We start from the raw sequence: 18,407 nt of genomic DNA, 5'->3' as shown, positions 1-18,407 counted from the left end.
TGTAAAATAACAATAAGTTTTCTTATAAATATTAGCCACCATTCACTGAATGCATACTGAGTTGGGCAGCTTGCCAAATTCTTCAAATACCTCTCACTGACTATTCACAGAAACACTCTGATGAGGGTATTATTCTCATCTTACGGAAGAGGAAACAGGGTCTGAGAAGTTAAACATCTTGTACAGGGTCACACTTGTGGGGAAGGGAGGAATCAAACTTGGGCCAGCCAGATTCCAAACCGGTGCTCTAACATTTTTCTAGATTGATTCTTTGTGGGAACTTCTGACTAGCTCCCCCCAAAATATTATAATTCCCATGTTATCCTCCTCTCTATATTTTTTCTTTGTGGACTCTATAGAAAAATTAACCAGACTATATCAAGTATCTTTATTCTCAAAGATGAGAATCAACACAACAATAGAATTAAGGAGGGGGAAAAATCAATCTAGAAGGCAAATAAGGATTATCTCTCTGTGATGAGATTGCAGATGAAATTTTCTTTTCTTCTTTTGCTTGTTTATATTTTCTAAATCAACCTTGAGTTTTGAAATTTTCAAAATAAGGAGATGCATATTGGTGAGGGCCGAAGGAAATCTGTGGGGCACCAAAGGCACTTAGACATCCCAATCTGATGTTGCAAAGCGAAGCAATAGAAATTAAAAACAAAATGAATCTCTGGTTATACATATTTTATCAATTTCCTTTTATTGCCACCATTTGCCTCCACTTTATTTTGGGAGACTATTTGGAAGATGTACCACTAGAAATTGATCACTGCCAGCTTGAATTTTTTGTGCTCAATGTCAGTGGGCCTGTTTACTGGTAGTGATGGTTTTACCTCCGGATTAAGAATGATTAGTTCTACTTTGGAATCAAATACAGTTCAACTGGAGTTCGAAAAGAATTAAGAGTCTTGTGGCTATGTACACGTGGAACAATTTCCCTTTGTTAACCAGGGCACTGTGATCTAAAGGAGAAGTGGCCACTCTGAGAGCAAGTATGGATACTTTGAGGGAAAACAATCTTATCTCGTTCACATTTTTAAGATAGGAACTAGAACCATAGATAGCCATTAAGACTCCTAACCTGTAAGCATTAACACACTAGGTGAAATAGATCCAGAACATTTAAAATAAAAATAAGATGGAAAAAAGATCATTTCAAATTCAAAAGATCATTTCCAAACCATTTGTTGTTCAATATACATCACATAGCCTGTCTCACTGCTTTGGTTCTTCCATTATTCTGTCATTCACTTTCCACCAGCATTAAGTAAGCTTATTCCTGTGAGTACTGTATTAGTACTGTACTGATGTGAACAAAACAGACGTTCTTGTCCCTGTGGAGCTTACAGTCTTAAGGTTTATTTATACTTTGTATATGAAACTGAATGGCCTAATTCATGAATGTGTGAGCCTATACACACAAAACATGTGATGATACGAAGTGTGGAAAATTTTCTTAAACAATTACTGTATTCACAAATATATTTCCCAATTTTTTTTCTAATGTAGATGGTGAATGTATGCATCCCATTGAGTGGTAATTAAATGGTGCCTTGGCAAACTGTACTCATTCTAATTTAAATAGATGTCATTTTTAAGTTGCATTGAAAATAAGCATACTTTTCAGAATTAGTACTTAGGAAAATCTTTAAAGTTGTTTATTAAAAATGCCATTTTAATAAGCATCATTAAAAACAGTATATTACTATGCTTTTAAATTACACTGACATCTTTTATTGCTTTTCCCCACATTCATGGTCTCCAACTCAATGTTCAAAGTTTTTCAGAGGAAACAATAAACATTATGGAATATTTATAACCAAACACCAAAATCAGCTCTTCTTTCCATTTATGGGATGTAAAAGAGGAAAACAGTTTCAATGATACAGAATCAATGCTGAGTTACAAAAGTCATTCATTTCAGGAAAATGTGACCAGGGAATCTCGAATTCTGCCCTAAATTAATAAAGCCAGTTGTTAAGTAATAAATAAATTTTAGAGTTATTATATGTGAAATGAGAGATGCTTTCTACCCACCCAGAGGACTATTATAAGAATAAGGAAGTTAACATTCATGACATTAAAATGTGAAAGTTTCTCAGTATAGAGTTTTCTTTAAAAGCTAAAAATAGAGCTACCATATGATCCAGCAATCCCACGCGTGGGCATATATCTGGAAAAGACGAGAATTCTAATTGTAAAAGATACACACACACCAGTGTTCATAGCAACACAAATTACAGTAGCCAAGACACAGAAGCTGACTAAGTGTCCATCCGCAGATGAGCTGATAAAGAAGATATGGGATGGACTACTACTCAGCCATTGGCAATGACATGGATGGATTTAGAGGTTATCACACTGAGTGAAATAAGTCAGACAGAGACAAATACTATATGATACCACTTATATGTAGAATCTAAAAAAAATACAAATCAATTTATTTACAAAACAGAAACCAACATACACACATAGAAAACAAACTTATGGTTACCAAAGGTGAAAGGAGTGAGGCAGGATAAATCCGGAGTATGTGATCAACAGATACACATTGCCATGTACAAAACAGACAATAGGATCTACTGTGTAGCACAGGGAACTATTTTTAACATCTTGTAATAACCTATGGTAGAAAGATTTTACACACATACACACACACACACACACACAGGTATACACTGTTGTTATTTAGTTGCTAAGTTGTTTCCGACTCTTTGCAAACCCATGGACGGTAGCCCACCAGGCTCCTCTGTCCATGGGATGTCCCAGACAAGAATACTGGAGCAGGTTGCCATTTCATTCTCCAAGGGATCTTCCCTACCCTGGGATTCAACCTGCATCTCCGGCATTGCGTGCAGATTCTTTACCACTGAGATACCGAGGAAGCCCTGTATAGCTATATTAATATATACAGACAATCCCAAGGACCAAGGAGCCTGGAGAAGTTGGACACAATTTAGCAACTAAACAACAGCAGCAATGTGTACAGATTATATATACATATAACTGAATCACTTTGCTGTATGCTCGAAACAAATACAATATTATAAATCAACTATACTTCAGTTTTTAAAAAATGTTAAAGTTTCTTTTACGTGAAGAGACGATCTGTAACTGTGACTGGCTATCCAGATAAATGGAGTGAAATACGAGTCCATATATTTCTTGACTCTTTGAAGGTGGAAACCATTCCAATTTTCGAGTCACGCAGCTACTCAGGTATCTTGTAATAATTCCCAAAGTTTATCCCCCTTATCCATTTGGAGGAAACCATTAGTACATATCCAACAGATGAAACGACAGAGATACACTTATTTTACTTGTAGAGCCACAGAGATTATCATGTAAGTGAGAATCAGGAATGTTTTAGTTTTAAGTGTGTTTTTGTGTACAGGTGTGGGCACTAATCGGTATGTGTTAATAGACTGATTTACTCACTTCATTGTTCTGGTGTTTCATATCTTAACCCAATGCTAGCTCCTCTGAGAACAAAGTTAACAAAACCGCTGAAGCAGACAGTGGAGATAAGTAATAAGAAACAAGACCCTGCATATCCTGCCTGTTGAAGTGTGTAAAACGAGAGCCCTGTTTCATCAACCTAGAAGTTAGCAAGGGCCGTTTATAAACCTTTTCATGACTGTAGTATATCATTTTTCGTTGAAACAGAAATGGCAAACACAGCCCTTGAGGCACTGCTCACTTTGATTTGGAAACTGTGCAAGAATTTACATGTGTAGGAAGACACTTCAAACTCAAAACGTCTAAATATACTAAGACAGTGAGAAGACAGTTGAGAAGCAAGAATAGCAGCAAACTTATATAACCATTCTTCACCTTGTATGCGTTCAAGATTCTTTACTATTTAAGAAGGAGATGCATGAAATATTGCATTAAAAATCAAGATGAATTCAATGTTATGTCTGTCTCGAATGATCCTGTTGTAAGAAACATATATTCTGAAGGCACCACACAAAGGTTTCCTTCTATAAATATATCGACTTATGTAACTATATTATATATAAATTATAAATGTAATTTATCACTGATTTGATAAATTATATTTTGGTAAATTAATTATGACTACATTCTGAACAAGTTATGCATGAAACATGAAGGCTCTGATAAACTTGTGTTCAATTAAAATCCAGATAAGATGAGCTCCGCCTATGAATAGGAACGAGTTCTCCATGGAGACAGCATCATTTGATATGAACAGAGAAAGGACCTAGTACCCATCTCAGGGCACACAAAAGCAAGCTTTTTAAATGGCCTTAAGCTGAATTGTGGTCATAGGGGGAATGAAAGAGCAATGATACGTTAGCTGGAAGAATAAAATCATCACAGCAAAGATGACCTAACTTGGTCTAAATGTCTAAGTCAGACACTCCAAAGAATAATTGGAGTCCACAGCCCAGGGGACCAGGTTTTCACCAGATCACATTCTTCAGTTTGTAGGTTGTGGTGTTTGTTACTACTTGAAATTTCCAGCACCTTTGTGGTTACCCAAAATAGAACGTGGTACAGAAGTCCAGTTTGGAGTCTCAAAGGTGTGTTCAAATGTGCACAAGCCTTTAAAAAGAGGCCAAGTGGATAGATCTTAATCAGGAACAAGAAAACAGAGTTCCTATTACAGAATGTTAGAGCCATTGCAATTTATAGCTCAGGTTTGGTTTGGCCACAGGTGATGGGCAGCGTTTGTTAAGACCTTCCCAATTCTTTCTTCTCTTACTCAACGTTGTATATGCAAATCTAAAGGCAACCTGGTTTTAGCCCTCTTTATCTGTCTTTGCAGGTAGGATTCATTACAGAGTAGAATTGTAAAACTGGGCAAATAAGCACCCTAATGTAATGCTATTAAATGGACTCAGGGTTCTGTTTTTTAGAAGAGTTTTACTAAGTGAGCCCTGCATTCATAAAAATAATTACTTGTTGAGAATTACCTCATTTTTCAAGCCATTTTTCTAATTATCTTAAATGGTATTCTTCTCCTTTGATGATTGATTCCAAGATCACTTTATTCTACTTGCATGTCTGACTATGCTTCAATTAAAGTAGACCTAGTATTGAACTCTGAAGCTCCAAATTTTACTTCTGTTTTATGAGATGGTCTATTAACTTCTTTCCCCCACTGAATCCCTTCTCATTAGAATTATTGCAAATAATTCTACTTCTCTACTGTTTGTGTCTGTTTTCTTATTGCTCTGAAAGCCTCTTTTGGTTGAAGTTGAAGCCATCACTTGATACTTTAATGAGTCTACTACTGTGGATAGCATTCGCTCTAATTTAGTTCACTGAGGAGTTGAATCCAAGTTTCGATCAAAGCGGCTCCCAGCAAAAGAAAACAGCAGTGATGAAGGAGCCCTGGAGCTCATGGTACAGACCGACAGGACCCAGTGGGGCTGCTCATCCCAACTCGGGTCTCAAATCTGCTGTTGATGCTGTGCTTGACCTTTCAGCCTCACAACGACAAGGTTTCTGACTCTGGGCCCAGTGATTTTCTATAAAGTGATCCTCTGTACCCCAGTGTTCTTTTTTTTTTTAACTTTTTAATTTTATATTGGAGTATAGCTGTTTAGCAATGCTGTTGGGGATCAAAGAGAAATCAGGAGATCTGAGTTTTATATAAAAACGCCTATGAATCAAAGAAGAAATCAGACAATGCTCACAGAAACCATGAACTAATAAAGAAAGAAAATATAGGTGATACATAGACAGTTTCACTTAAAAACGTTATTTATCATCCCCTCAGCTAGCAAAGGGATCCCTGTAACAACCTTTCTCTGTCCCTTACAGTTTGCCTTTCCCTTCCAAATGTGTGAGGAAGAGGCTGTCTTTCAATTACTTTTTGTTGTTGTTCAGTTACTAAGTCGTGTCCTAGTCTTTGGACTGCAGCCCGCCAGGTTCCTCTGTTCATGGGATTTTCCAGGCAAGAATACTGGAGTGGATTGCCATTTCCTTCTCCAGGGGATCTTCCCGACCCAGGGATTGAACCCATGTCCCCTGCTTGGCAAGACGATTCTTTACCACCGAGTCACCAGGGAAGGAATTTACTTTTTTTACTTAAATCTGTTCCCCAGAACAGTGGTTCAGTTGGGCAGTGCCTGTCTCTCTCACTTAAGCAAGTCGAGCTTGCCAGAAATCACCATGGTTGTTTCAGTCCCCCATGCCGGGTATCCCTTTCATTAGATAAATATTCATGCAGAAGATTCTGGGGCCCAGACACTGTGCTGGGAACTGGCAATATTTATGGGGCTTCAAAAAAAATTTTTTTTTGAATCTTTTGGCCACACCTCAGGGCACACATGACCTGTGAGATCTTAGTTCCTGACCAAGGATCAAACCCAAGGCCCCTGCATTAGCAGCGCCGGGTCTCAACCACTGGATTGCCAGGAGGGTCCTGATACTTGCGTTTCTAAAGGGAGGCCAGTCCTCAAGGAGCCTACACTCTAGTAGAAAAATGACAGCAAACAGCAGCAACAACACATCACTCTTCCACTGCAGGTGCTTGACTCACTGGCTTCCCACAGCCTCATGCCATCCTCTCAAAAGGCTCCCCCAAAGGTAGGGAACATTGTGTTTTACAGATCCAGGAAATCAAGGCTCAGACTAAGCAACTTGCTAAAAGTGACAGGGCTTGCTAAGTCTGATTCCAAACCTTGAATCTTTTTCCCAGCAATGTACTTATTGCTAAAATAGGGGTACTTATACTTCAATTAATCACTTATCAAAATCGTAGTCAATGGATATAATTAGTGTGCATTTGTTTTTAGCAAAGACGGATAGAATTATAACTCTGTTCCTCCCACTTGCTAAGGGAACGACAGACTCTTAAAGGGACTTACAAAGTCCACTCTATTTTTTTTTTTTTTTTTTTTTTGCTTCTTCTGGTTTATTCCTTTTAATGGTAATAAATTCCCTCATCAACCTGTTACTCACCAAATAAGATGATGATAATGCTGTTGCTTTAAGGGGGAAATATCAATCATAAAGAAAGTAATTATCAAAGATTGGGAATTTTCTTAATCCATCTGTTTGACAATTCTATGAATTCTTATTTAAAATTAAAAAATTTTTAAAGTCCCAAAGAAGTCTGAATGTGAGCTCTCTGAAATGAATTATAAGGAAATTAAACTCAGAACCTCAGTGTGTCCTATCCATTTCATTTTCCCCCATTTGCAAACTAATAAAAGAACACGTTTGCAAAGATCAATTACTACATTGACAAATAATTTTTTTCTACCTGATTTTTAAAATAACTGATGATTATTTTGTGGCAGGTATGGCTTTTCATGCAATATCTTCTTCTGCTGTTGCTGCTGCTGCTAAGTTGCTTCAGTCGTGTCCAACTCTGTGCGACCTCATAGACAGCAGCCCACCAGGCTCCCCCGTCCCTGGGATTCTCCAGGCAAGAACACTGGAGTGGGTCGCCATTTCCTCCTCCAGTGCATGAAAGTGAAAAGTGAAAGTGAAGTCGCTCAGTTGTGTCTGACTCGTAGGGAGCCCATGGACTGCAGCCCACCAGGCTCCTCCATCCATGGGGTTTTCCAGGCAAGAGTGCTGGAGTGGGGCGTCATCGCCTTCTCCGTTGGTACACACTAGTCATTCAGTATATATTTGTGCATTGAGTGAGTAAATGGAAGTTGTGAATGAAAACAGGATGGAATGTATACCTCCAGGACTTAATGATGAATGCTTACTCAGTCATGTGCAACTCTTTGCAACCCCACGGACTCTAGGCCCCCAGGCTCCTCCGTCCATGGGGTTTTCCAGGTAAGAGTGCTGGAGTGGGGCGCCATCGCCTTCTCCGAGCATCTTCTATCCCCTTAATAATGCTCTATGGTAATTCAGTGGGCTTCCCAAGTGGCACCAGAGGTAAAGAATCTGCCTGCCAGTGAAGGAGACGAAAGAGCTGTGGATTCCATGGCTGGGTTGGGAAGATCCCTAGAGAAGGAAATGGCAACCCACTCTAATATTCTTGCCTGGAAACTTCCATAGGTAGAGGATCCTGGTGGGCTACAGTCCATGGGGCCACAAAGAGTCAGATACAACTGAGCGACTTGTCAGCTGAGGGAACTGAGACTCAGAGATCATTCCCAAACCAAGGAGCAAATAAGAGGCAGAACCAGAGAGTTAAGTAAGGACTATTTATCCTCAAAGCGTGTGCTTTTAACTGTGTGTGTGTCATGCCTCATTGAGACAATGATCATATCAAGAGCAGCAACCAACACTTATGCCTATTGTATACAAGGTATTGTCTTAAGACCTTTGCATATATTAACTCATTTAATCTTAATACCAATCAGATGCGTTAAGTGCTGCAATAATTCTTACTTTCTTCACACAAGAACTGTAGCTCAAGGAGATTTGGTAACAGTGCTACTGAAGGCAGTGGTGTCAGATTCCCTGGTGGCAGACAGCCTCCAGACCCTTCCTGTCGAACATCAAGCTCCTCACCAATACAGACGGAAAGACCCAATGGTTATACGTGACTGGTTATACTTTACATTCATTTCTTCAATGTATCGTACAACCAGAAGCCATGAGATAAGAATGCTTAAAGTAATTTCCACATTGTATGTGTATCTTTAGTTTGATTTGAAACTGAAAAAATTATTGGCTCCCTAATCCAACATGCTTTCGCCTCAGTTATGACTGAGAGCATTTACCATTTTAAGAAATCCTAGGTAGAAAATTTTAAGATCATTTAATACTCAAATACATCCCTCGCCATCTTCTCAAAATCACGTTTTTTTCTTTTGTACCAAGGACAAATTCCATCATTCAGTTTAGCTTTTGAAACCTTGGTAAACTACACTTCAGTGACCCTGCTCAGTTTTCTGAACAATGCTCTGGCAATGTCCACTGAACAGGGTAAACAGTGAGTTCCTGTTTTCTGTTTCCTGCAGACTATTATGATGTTCTTATTCCTCTTGATATCACTGATCACTAATTGTTAGTTTAGGCGGGGGTGGGGGAGGGGGGAAGAGCCAACTACTCGACTCTATTTGTTAAAAGTCGAAAAGGTTCCAACGCTGCAGCTCCTTGGGCTTCAAACATATCAGCTCTGTTTTTCACAGCAATTTTCAGTCCATTAGAAAATGACAATAGGCCCCAAACTGAACACAGCAACTCACAAGAGGTGAGGGCTAACTGTTGATGTCCAGAAGTACTTTCAGAACTTCTGAAAGTATTTTGTGCGTGATTATCTTTATTATTTTTTGTTGGAACATACTCGCTGTACAATATCATTAGCTTCTGCTGCCCAGCAGCACGAATCAGCTATGTCTACACATATGGCCTGCCTCTGGGGCCTCCCTCGCACCCCACCCCATCCCACCCCTAGGGTTCATCACGGAGCACCCAGCTGAGCTCACCTTGCTATAGCAGCTTCCCACTGCTGTATATTGTACATATGGTAGCATATATGTGTCAATGCTACTCTCTCAATTAATTCCACCCTCTCCTTGCCCCTCTGCATCCACCATTCTCCACGTCTGCGTCTCTATTCCTGCCCTACACATAGGTTCATCAGTACCATTTTCCTAGATTCCATATACACGTTAATAGACGATATTTGGTTTTCACTTTCTGAGTTAACTGCACTATGTATGACAGACTCTAGGTTCATTATGATATCTTCATAGCCAGTCTAATAGGCTTCGGCTATCTTTCAGCCAGCCTGAGCTGAGAAACTTGTTCTTGGATGATTGTGTTGGTATGCCTCTTAGTTTCCAGCGACCAGATTACCTTTAACCAGGTGAGGGGCTGGTTTCCCCAAAACGACAAGGCGCCCAGAGTGGCTTCAAGGCTGCTCAGCAGGTGCTTCCCAGAAAGGTATCTGCATTTCCATCAGCTCAGAGGAGCAGTACCAGGTGACGGGGCGAAGGGTAGAGCACCCTCTCCTCAGGAGGGTTAGCATCACACCCGCGAGACGTCTCACCTGTAGCTTATCAGCCTGAACAAACCACCAGGGGATCCCAGAAGATAAGTTTTTAAATAGACCTGTGACCAGGATTTTATAGCAGAGTTGAAAGCAAAGATGGATCCTCCATAGGTAGAAAGCTGCGTCTGCCACGACTGTGTTACAGTATTTATTTCTTTTCGAGCCATGAGTCTGGATATAGTGAGTGACTTGATTGTAAAATGAAATGTGTCAGAGAGAAACTCCGTTCGAAAGTGACCCTTAAAGAAACCCTGGCTGAGAAAAAGAGGAAACTCACGAGAAGGTGAAATGCATGCATTTACTTTGGCTCAGATGTCCATTCCCCACCCCTCTGCCTGAGCACACACTACCCACAGACAGGACAGACGGTCCAGCACTTTCCTCTGGAGACCAGGCCAGTCCTGGCTCAGCCCAGAGTCTGAACAATGATTTTCCCCCCTGTTTTCGGTAAAACTGAGCTATCATTACTCATTTCTTGACATTTCTAACATGCCTCTCCCATACCATCTCATTTCTTGTGTTTCCTTTATTAACAAGACTATTGTTGCTGTTTTTAGGAGGCTGACCTTACTGGTTAGATCGTTCCCACCCAAACTTGTCTATATCTGGCACATGGACAAATGAGCATATCTGTAGGCACTGAGGTAAACAGATGAGGTTGCTAACAGCCAGAGGTGACTGGCCCCAAAGCTCCAGGTGCCTTGGGTGTCACCTAGTGTGGTGACAACTGAAGGGATCAATATTGCAGCAACATCTGTAACCTACCTGGGACACACCAACAGGTCACACGAAGAGGTAGGAAGGTCTGGATTGCAGGATGGATAACACAGAAAACATTAACATGTCCAGTATCTGAAAGCTCCCATTTCTAACCCACATTCATTTTAGGAAAATGTTTTTCTTATGCACTTGATATAACAAATCTATACAGCTCCTTCTAACCCTTGCATGCTGGTCTACTCTTCCTTATTATTCTTCACTCATATTTCATCTCTGTGGGTTTCAAGGACATTTTTCTAACATTTTATGTATTATTTATGTATGCCTGTCCTTGCAAAATTAACTTTTGTGGTCATAGTAATGATGGAAATATGCCATAGATGGTTGGGTTAATTAGTTTGTTTTTTGAATGCCTCAGAAAAGATATTTTTCATGCTCTACTGTGTTGATTTCAAAGTGTCTTACACGTGTACAAAAAGCATGTACACATGTACAAAATAGTACATCTTCAAACATTCTTAGGCTGTAACCAGTGTCCTTATGGCCAGGATAGAAGAGAGTGTCTCACAGCCTCTTCCCAGGCAACAGGGCAAAGACCCGCTCCCAGTCTCCAACTCAGCTCTGTATTCCAGGCCACACAAAGCTCCCTTTCCTCTCCTTTGCCAGAGAACAAGATCACAAATCTCCCAGTTTTTCGACGGCCAGTAATTCCTGGTGTGTTTATAACTAATGCACTATATGGACATGACAAAGGGTTTCATGCCACTAGAACGTCAATGGCCTGAGCAGGCAGTGCTGTGGGTGAGACACTTCATTTCTGTTTGTTTGCTCATCAAGTATCTATAAAAAGCATCAGGTATGGCTTGCAGGAAGCTGTGTGGTATAACTGCTGCTGCTGCTAAGTCACTTCAGTCGTGTCCGACTCTGTGCGACCTCATAGACGGCAGCTCACCAGGCTCCCCGTCCCTGGGATTCTCCAGGCAAGAACACTGGAGTGGGTTGCCATTTCCTTCTCCAATGCATGAAAGTGAAAAGTGAAAGTGAAGTCGCTCAGTCATGGCCGACTCTTAGCGACCCCATGGACAGCAGCCTACCAAGCTCCTCCATCCATGGGATTTTCCAGGCAAGAGTACTGGAGTGGGTTGCCATTCCCTTCTCCAGTATAACTGTCTGCTGCTGCTGCTAAGTCACTTCAGTCGTGTCCAACTCTGGGTGACCCCATAGATGGCAGCCCACACACAAATACGTCATTCTCTCAATAACCCTAATCAAAAGAAATTTTGATCAGGGATCCCAGTTGAATGATTAATACACCCTAATGGAGTGTTACATGATTTTTAAAAAGATCTGGACTGATGATGCAAGAATGCAGGTATCGATTTATTTCAAGCCTATTTTAGAAGATAAATGCAAGTTATTAAGATAATAGATTATATCCTGAGGAGGAAAACAAGTGCTGATTCTTTAAAAACTTTTAAAATCAAATATGTAACCAAAAAGCAATACCGTTCAGAGAATCCTCTTAGTTGGAAACAGCTGCTTGCTTTTTAGAAGATTAGATACTTTTATAAGCTCTCATTTATATATAACAAGAATACCATCATGTGTTGCTTAATGCCTTGAGCAGAACTTACTGAATTGCTTCTTTATTCAACAAGTGCACACTGAGCCCTCCCTCAGTGCCAGGCACAAATATAACACACCTGTCGGGGGTTCGATGGGAATCAGAGGAGAAATCCATGAATCAATCACTCAAAGGCAACGTTTGATGTTGGAGGGAACACGATTCTTTAAGAGTTAAAAACAAAAATGCTTGACCTTGGCTAGAGCAGGGAAACCCTTCCTGGGGAAAAGGCACTTGAGCTGACAGCTGAAGGGTGCCTGGCATCCACGTCTAGCAGGGCAGGTGGCAGGGAGAGGGAATAAAGTACACACAGGCCCCCGACGGTGGTCCCACCCAGGAACTGAGGGGAGGCCAGAGAGACCGGAAAAAAGGGAGCTAGAGGAGGGAGGGAGGTGTGCGTGGGGATGAGAAGCAGCCGATCGCACAGAGCCTTAAATAGGCCCCTTTATGAAGGCTTATCTTGATTTTTCTACCATATGTAGCAACTGTTGCATACGCTCAATTTCAATGGAATATAAATATCGAGAACTAAGTCATAGTTATATAAAACAGCAGAGGCACTTGCTAAATACACATGGAGTTCAGACAGTCAGTTTAAAAACAATAAGGTTTTCACTAGAAAAGTGAGTTGTAACAAAGGTTTTAAGAAGTTATTTCTATAGAATCTCTAGCACTTGATAGATAGAATCTCTAGTCTGAATTGTTCATTCAGACACTCACTTTATTTGGTAAAATCCAGTCCCAGATTGCATAATGGCAAATGGGATGGCAAGTCACATTTCGTTTCATGTCAGTAAACCAGGAAGCAGAAATAAGTGACATATGATTTGACAACTTTAAAATAATTATGCCCGCAGATGTAGATCATAGGGGTGAGCGGGAATGGCCAAATGAGATCTCTTACCAGTCTAAGCAAAAGCTGAGCTGAACGGGGTTTATATAGCTCAATGTTTCTGCCTCCATTTTAGGGTATCCTCGCAGAGGACTTGTATGACTGATCTGAAAACATTCAACCCACAGGGTTGGGTTACCCCACTTGGTGCATTTATTCACTGTTCAGCACACTTAACTTCTTGGAGATGACCCTGCTGGCACTTACTGAGTGTGTGATGCTTCTAAGCATCACTAGTTTCATTGCACACACACGTGGTTCACTCTGTTTCCATGTGGTTGAAGCAGACAAGTGTAAAAGATGTCAGTACACTTAATTGAGTCTTCATTTTGCATCCAGCATGCCTGCTTTGGGGGTCTGCCCCGTCCTTTCATCAGCATTATCTGATTTCTATCATTTCTATAGGACCAGAATCTGACCGCCTTTTCAATACATCTTTGAAACTCATGCCAGTGTTTCAGGCAGTCCTGCTGCCTCTCCCTAAGCACTAAAATATCTAAAAGAATGACGCATTGTTCTCCTGGAAAATTAGACAATGCTACCCAACTGACATGACCCTGAAAGCCTTCAAACATTTATAGTGCAACTCACTTTTCAAAGGACTTAGGGGGGTGGGGGCGGGGGGGGAGAATGTGTAACCTAGAAAACAATATTCATGGGAAAACTACATTCACTTCCTTCCTACTGAGATCCTCTCAAATCATAGGAAGTGATGAGGAATCAAATGAGAATTTGGAGTTCTCTTGGGGGAAAAAAATTTAAACAGCTCTCAAAGAAGCCCTCAAAATGCATGTATTGAAGAAACCACGCACATGAAAGTCCCTAGAAATCATCATGGTATCTGAAAACAAACTACTATGTTTGGCCATAAAAGGAAACCTGCACAGTTATTCTACTACGTTTTAATTATTTAACCAATAACATTAATAGCATTTGCAACATGGAGAAGGAAATGGCAACCCATTCCAGTGCTCTTCCCTGGAGAATCCCAGGGACGGGGGAGCCTGGTGGGCTGCCGCCTATGGGGTCGCACAGACTCGGACACGACTGAAGTGACTTAGCAAACTTTTCTACATTCCTTTGAAATGACAACTCTTCTAATCCTCACAACAGCCTACTGAGATAAGTCCTATTTAAAGAAGAGGAAACAGAGGCACAGGGAAGTGAAGCAACTGGCCCAAGGTCACACCAAAGTGGATTCAAACAGACACACTGTCCCAGACTCTCTGCTCTTAAGCATTACACACTTTTTTAAGTTTTCTGAAACAATCAACCAACCAGTAAGACCTAAAGCTACAGACGATCGCTGCATACAGAACTGGGAGTTTTAAATATTACTGGTGTGGGTCCACATTTTCTCTTACAACGAGGACTTCATTTTTAGGAAGCCCTTTGAGCCCACGAGGCTTTGGTGCCACCTGAAAAGATGAGAAGGCATTTGGCAAACTGGTGAAAGCATTCAAAATAAACGTGTTCACTTACTTAACAGTGGGGCAGAGGACAGCGGAAGCCTCTCTTCTCCAAAATGCCAATCTCTTGTGCTTCTAACAATTGGAGGGTTATCTGAGTTAATAAGATCCTTTCTTGATACATAAATACCTTCTAGGATGGTTTGCTCTACATCAACTGTGCCTTAGGTACAGTTTTGATTAGACCAATACTTAGCTGAAAACAGTCTCAGTATTTCTTGTGTTCTATGGAGGGGGAAAAAGAAATGAAACGCTAAACTGACTTTCAACATTTCCATCCATTTCCCCCGTTCCCCCTTCATCTCTGAAAGATTATTCCTGCTCTAGCCTCTGAAACCAAGCCTGTCCTTCTGGAGAGTTTAAGAATCTCAGTGAACATGGTGGCCAGTCCCACTCATGCCTGGGACCAGGGCAACTAGGTTCTTATCTTTTTCTTCAGAGCCTGCATTGCTGCCCAGAATCTTGTGAAATGTCCTAATTCCTCCAAGCATTAGATGTTGATCTGTGGACCACTCCTTTAAGTAGCAAGGATCAAGAGCTGCTGCTGCTAAGTCGCTTCAGTCCTGTCCGACTCTGTGCGACCCCATAGACGGCAGCCCACCAGGATCCTCTGTCCCTGGGATTCTTCAGGCAAGAATGCTGGAGTGGGCTGCCATTTCCTTCTCCAATGCATGAAAGTGAAAAGTGAAACTGAAGTCGCTCAGTCGTGTCTGACTCATAGCGACCCCATGGACCATAGCCTACCAGGCTTCTCTGCTCATGGGATTTTCCAGGCAAGAGTACTGGAATGGGTTGCCATTGCCTTCTCCAAGCAAGGATCAAGAGCAGTGGTTCTCAAAGTATGGTCAAGTATCACCTGGGGACTTGTTAGCGATCAAAATTTCAGGCCCCTCCCCAGACATACTAAGTCAGAAACTAGGGCTAGGACCCAAGAATGTGTGTTTTGATGAGCCTTCCAGGTGACTCTGATGCTTACTACAGTTTGAGAACCACTGGCCTAGATGGCACTGCCTGATAAAAATATAATATGTCATATTTATAATATAAAAGGCTTTGTCATTTTAAAAAATAAAAAGAGGTAAAGTTAATTTTAACAAAATATTTAATGCAATGTATCTGCAATACTATTTCAACATATGATCAAGATTTTTAAAAAATTCTGCTTACAATCTGTTTTTCATACTTAAAGTCTGGTATATATTTTACACTTACATGACATCTCAGTTCTGACAAACCACATGTGGCTCAACAGCCACATGTATCCACCACATTAGATAGGCAGGCTCTAGACTTAAATAAAATCAGTCCTGAATATTCATTGGAAAGACTGATGTTGAAGCTGAAGCTCCAATACTTTGGCCATCTGATGCGAAGAGCTGGCTCATTAGAAAAGACCCTGATGCTGGGAAAGACTGAGGGCAGGAGGAGAAGGGGACGACAGAGGATGAGATGATTAGATAGCATCACCAACTCAATGGACAGGAAATTGAGCAAACTGTGGGAATCATGAAGGACAGAGGAGCCTGGAGTGCTGCAGTCCATGGGGTTGCAAAGTGTTGGACATGATTTAGCGACTCAACAGCAACAACAACAAGGCTTAACAGTGATAATATCATTAACTTTTATGTTTTCTGTGTATCAGGCATTACTTGGTTAAGCATTTTATGTGCATAATCATATAAACCCAACCACAACTCTATGGATTGGCATTGTTATTACCCCCATTTTATACAGAAGAAGAGTTATGCCAAAGGCCTATTTAATGTTTCATCAATATAAGCCCACTCTAATATAAGCATTTTCGAATGATTTTAAATCAATTTTTTTGGTAAAAAACACAAAGGAAAAAAAAGAGAAATAAAACCATTAACAGTACAGTTGATATAACTGTTACGTTATTAATAACTTACAAAAGACATAGTACTTGGGTAAGTACTCTAACCTTTAAAAATATGCCTCAATTTGCACTCTTCTGTGATGCCAAATCTGTTGAAAAGTACTTATGGACAGGCTGTTTGGACAGTCAAGATCTTAATGGAGCCCTGGGTGAGTTACTTGGCAGGGTAGGACTCATCCTAAATGGAACAGGGAGTTGGGTCATAACCTGTTCATTCAAGTGCAGATTGACATAAAATGACTCTAAAAATAGTTCAACGTGAAGCAATGGGCTTCTCTCAGTATTGGTGTGAAAAGCACCCAGTTTGTAATTTAAAAATAATGGTTGACTTAGTACTCAAATAGTTAATCTTTATCTGTTCCCTTAACTTCCACAGTTTCTCAAGGAAGGTCCACTTTTAAATGTATTTCCTTTTCATTATAAACTACTATAAGGAGAAAAAGGAAAAACAGTTAAAAAGTTTAGTTCCTGTTACATGGCATAGTGATTTGATATTTCTATACATTTCAAAATGATCACTACAGTAAGTCTAGTCACCATCTGTCACCATACAAAGATATTACATAATTATTGACTATATAAAATCCTCACACTGTCCATTTCACACCTTGTGACTCAATTTATTTTGCAACTGGAAGTTTGTACCTCAATCTGCCTCACCTATTTCTTTCCTCAGTATTTTCTTTAATCAGTTACAAGGAAAGAACTGAATTTGATGTGAGCCTCTGGTAGCCAGCCTTCATAATATTAACTATAAAATACATCAAGGTGGTTTTTATAATGGACTAAGATCAGGGAATCTTTTATCTCTCAGCAGTACTTCCTGACTGCATACGCATTTTCTTTGTTACAAAGAATGGGGAGTTCAGAGGTTTCAGGGATTTCATCTAGAACAGAGGCTTTTATACAAATACTTAAGTGTTTCCTTGGTAGGAAGTAACTAATTTTCCTTTTTTGGGATGTTGCAAAAAGCCTAATGAAGCAATGGCAGTCAGGAATCGGTCTGATGACGCATATATTCCCTGGGTCAGAGTAAGAGATCGCCACATCTCCAGTTGCCATGGTTTAAATAGCCTGTGGAAAAGAAGCTGTAAACGTCTGTAACAAATTCTGTCCTTACTCTCGCTGTGTCTGTGTGCTATAAACCTTTCGAGGCAAAGAAATTAATTCTGTCCACTACTGTATTCTCAGAGTGCTTAGCATATCAGAAGTTCTTGCCACAAAAATGTTTGTTGAATGAATGAATACAATTTCCAGATCTTAATTCATCATTCTACAAACAAAATGAAACCTCAGAGTTTGCCAGTCATTGCTGGTGACCCAGTCTGAAGTATTTCTTCACTGGCCTTTGGAGTGGAGAGAGAGCAGGGGATGGGTGCCTGTCTGCATCTTGTCACTGAATGGCCCCCAATCTCTGCCAAGAGATAAGAAATGTCAACAGCTTAACCCAGTAGCTTTCAAAAATAGCGTGGTTGATGAGACTGGAAATGTGGGTGTGGGCTAGAAATAAATCATTTGTCTTCAGTCTTAAGGAGGACAAGCTGACAACAGTTATTCCTCCCAGAGAGAAACGTAAACTGTTTTTTAAAACCCATATAAGCCGGCCAGGAACTATCAGAAGAAAAGTCTTTCCTCTCAATACAGCATAAATAGGACATCTGATTTTCAACGAATCAGGTGAATCATTTTGAAAATGCAAGGATTATGGCAAAGTACTATGTTTCTTTAAGATTCCAGTTTTTTGTTGTTGTTACTGTGTGTTTTGCTTTCAATCATGCTGGCAGTTTTCCTCAAAATATAAATGAATATTTGCACAGTGAAGCAAGTTGTTGTGGGTTTCCTGGTTTGTGTCTCTG

The 18,407-nt window shown here is 40.4% G+C and overlaps 1 protein-coding gene across 12 annotated transcripts in view; it reads left to right on the top strand.

Moving 5' to 3' along the window:
* The window catches only part of SORBS2 (sorbin and SH3 domain containing 2), a 209,612-nt gene that overhangs the window by 15,415 nt on the left and 175,790 nt on the right, over positions 1 to 18,407 (top strand). The window lies entirely within an intron of this gene.

The sequence above is a fragment of the Oryx dammah genome, unplaced genomic scaffold (genome assembly GCF_014754425.2).
Source record: "Oryx dammah isolate SB20612 unplaced genomic scaffold, SCBI_Odam_1.1 HiC_scaffold_7, whole genome shotgun sequence".
Lineage (NCBI taxonomy): Eukaryota > Metazoa > Chordata > Mammalia > Artiodactyla > Bovidae > Oryx > Oryx dammah.
This window is presented reverse-complemented; position numbering and strand designations above follow the sequence as displayed.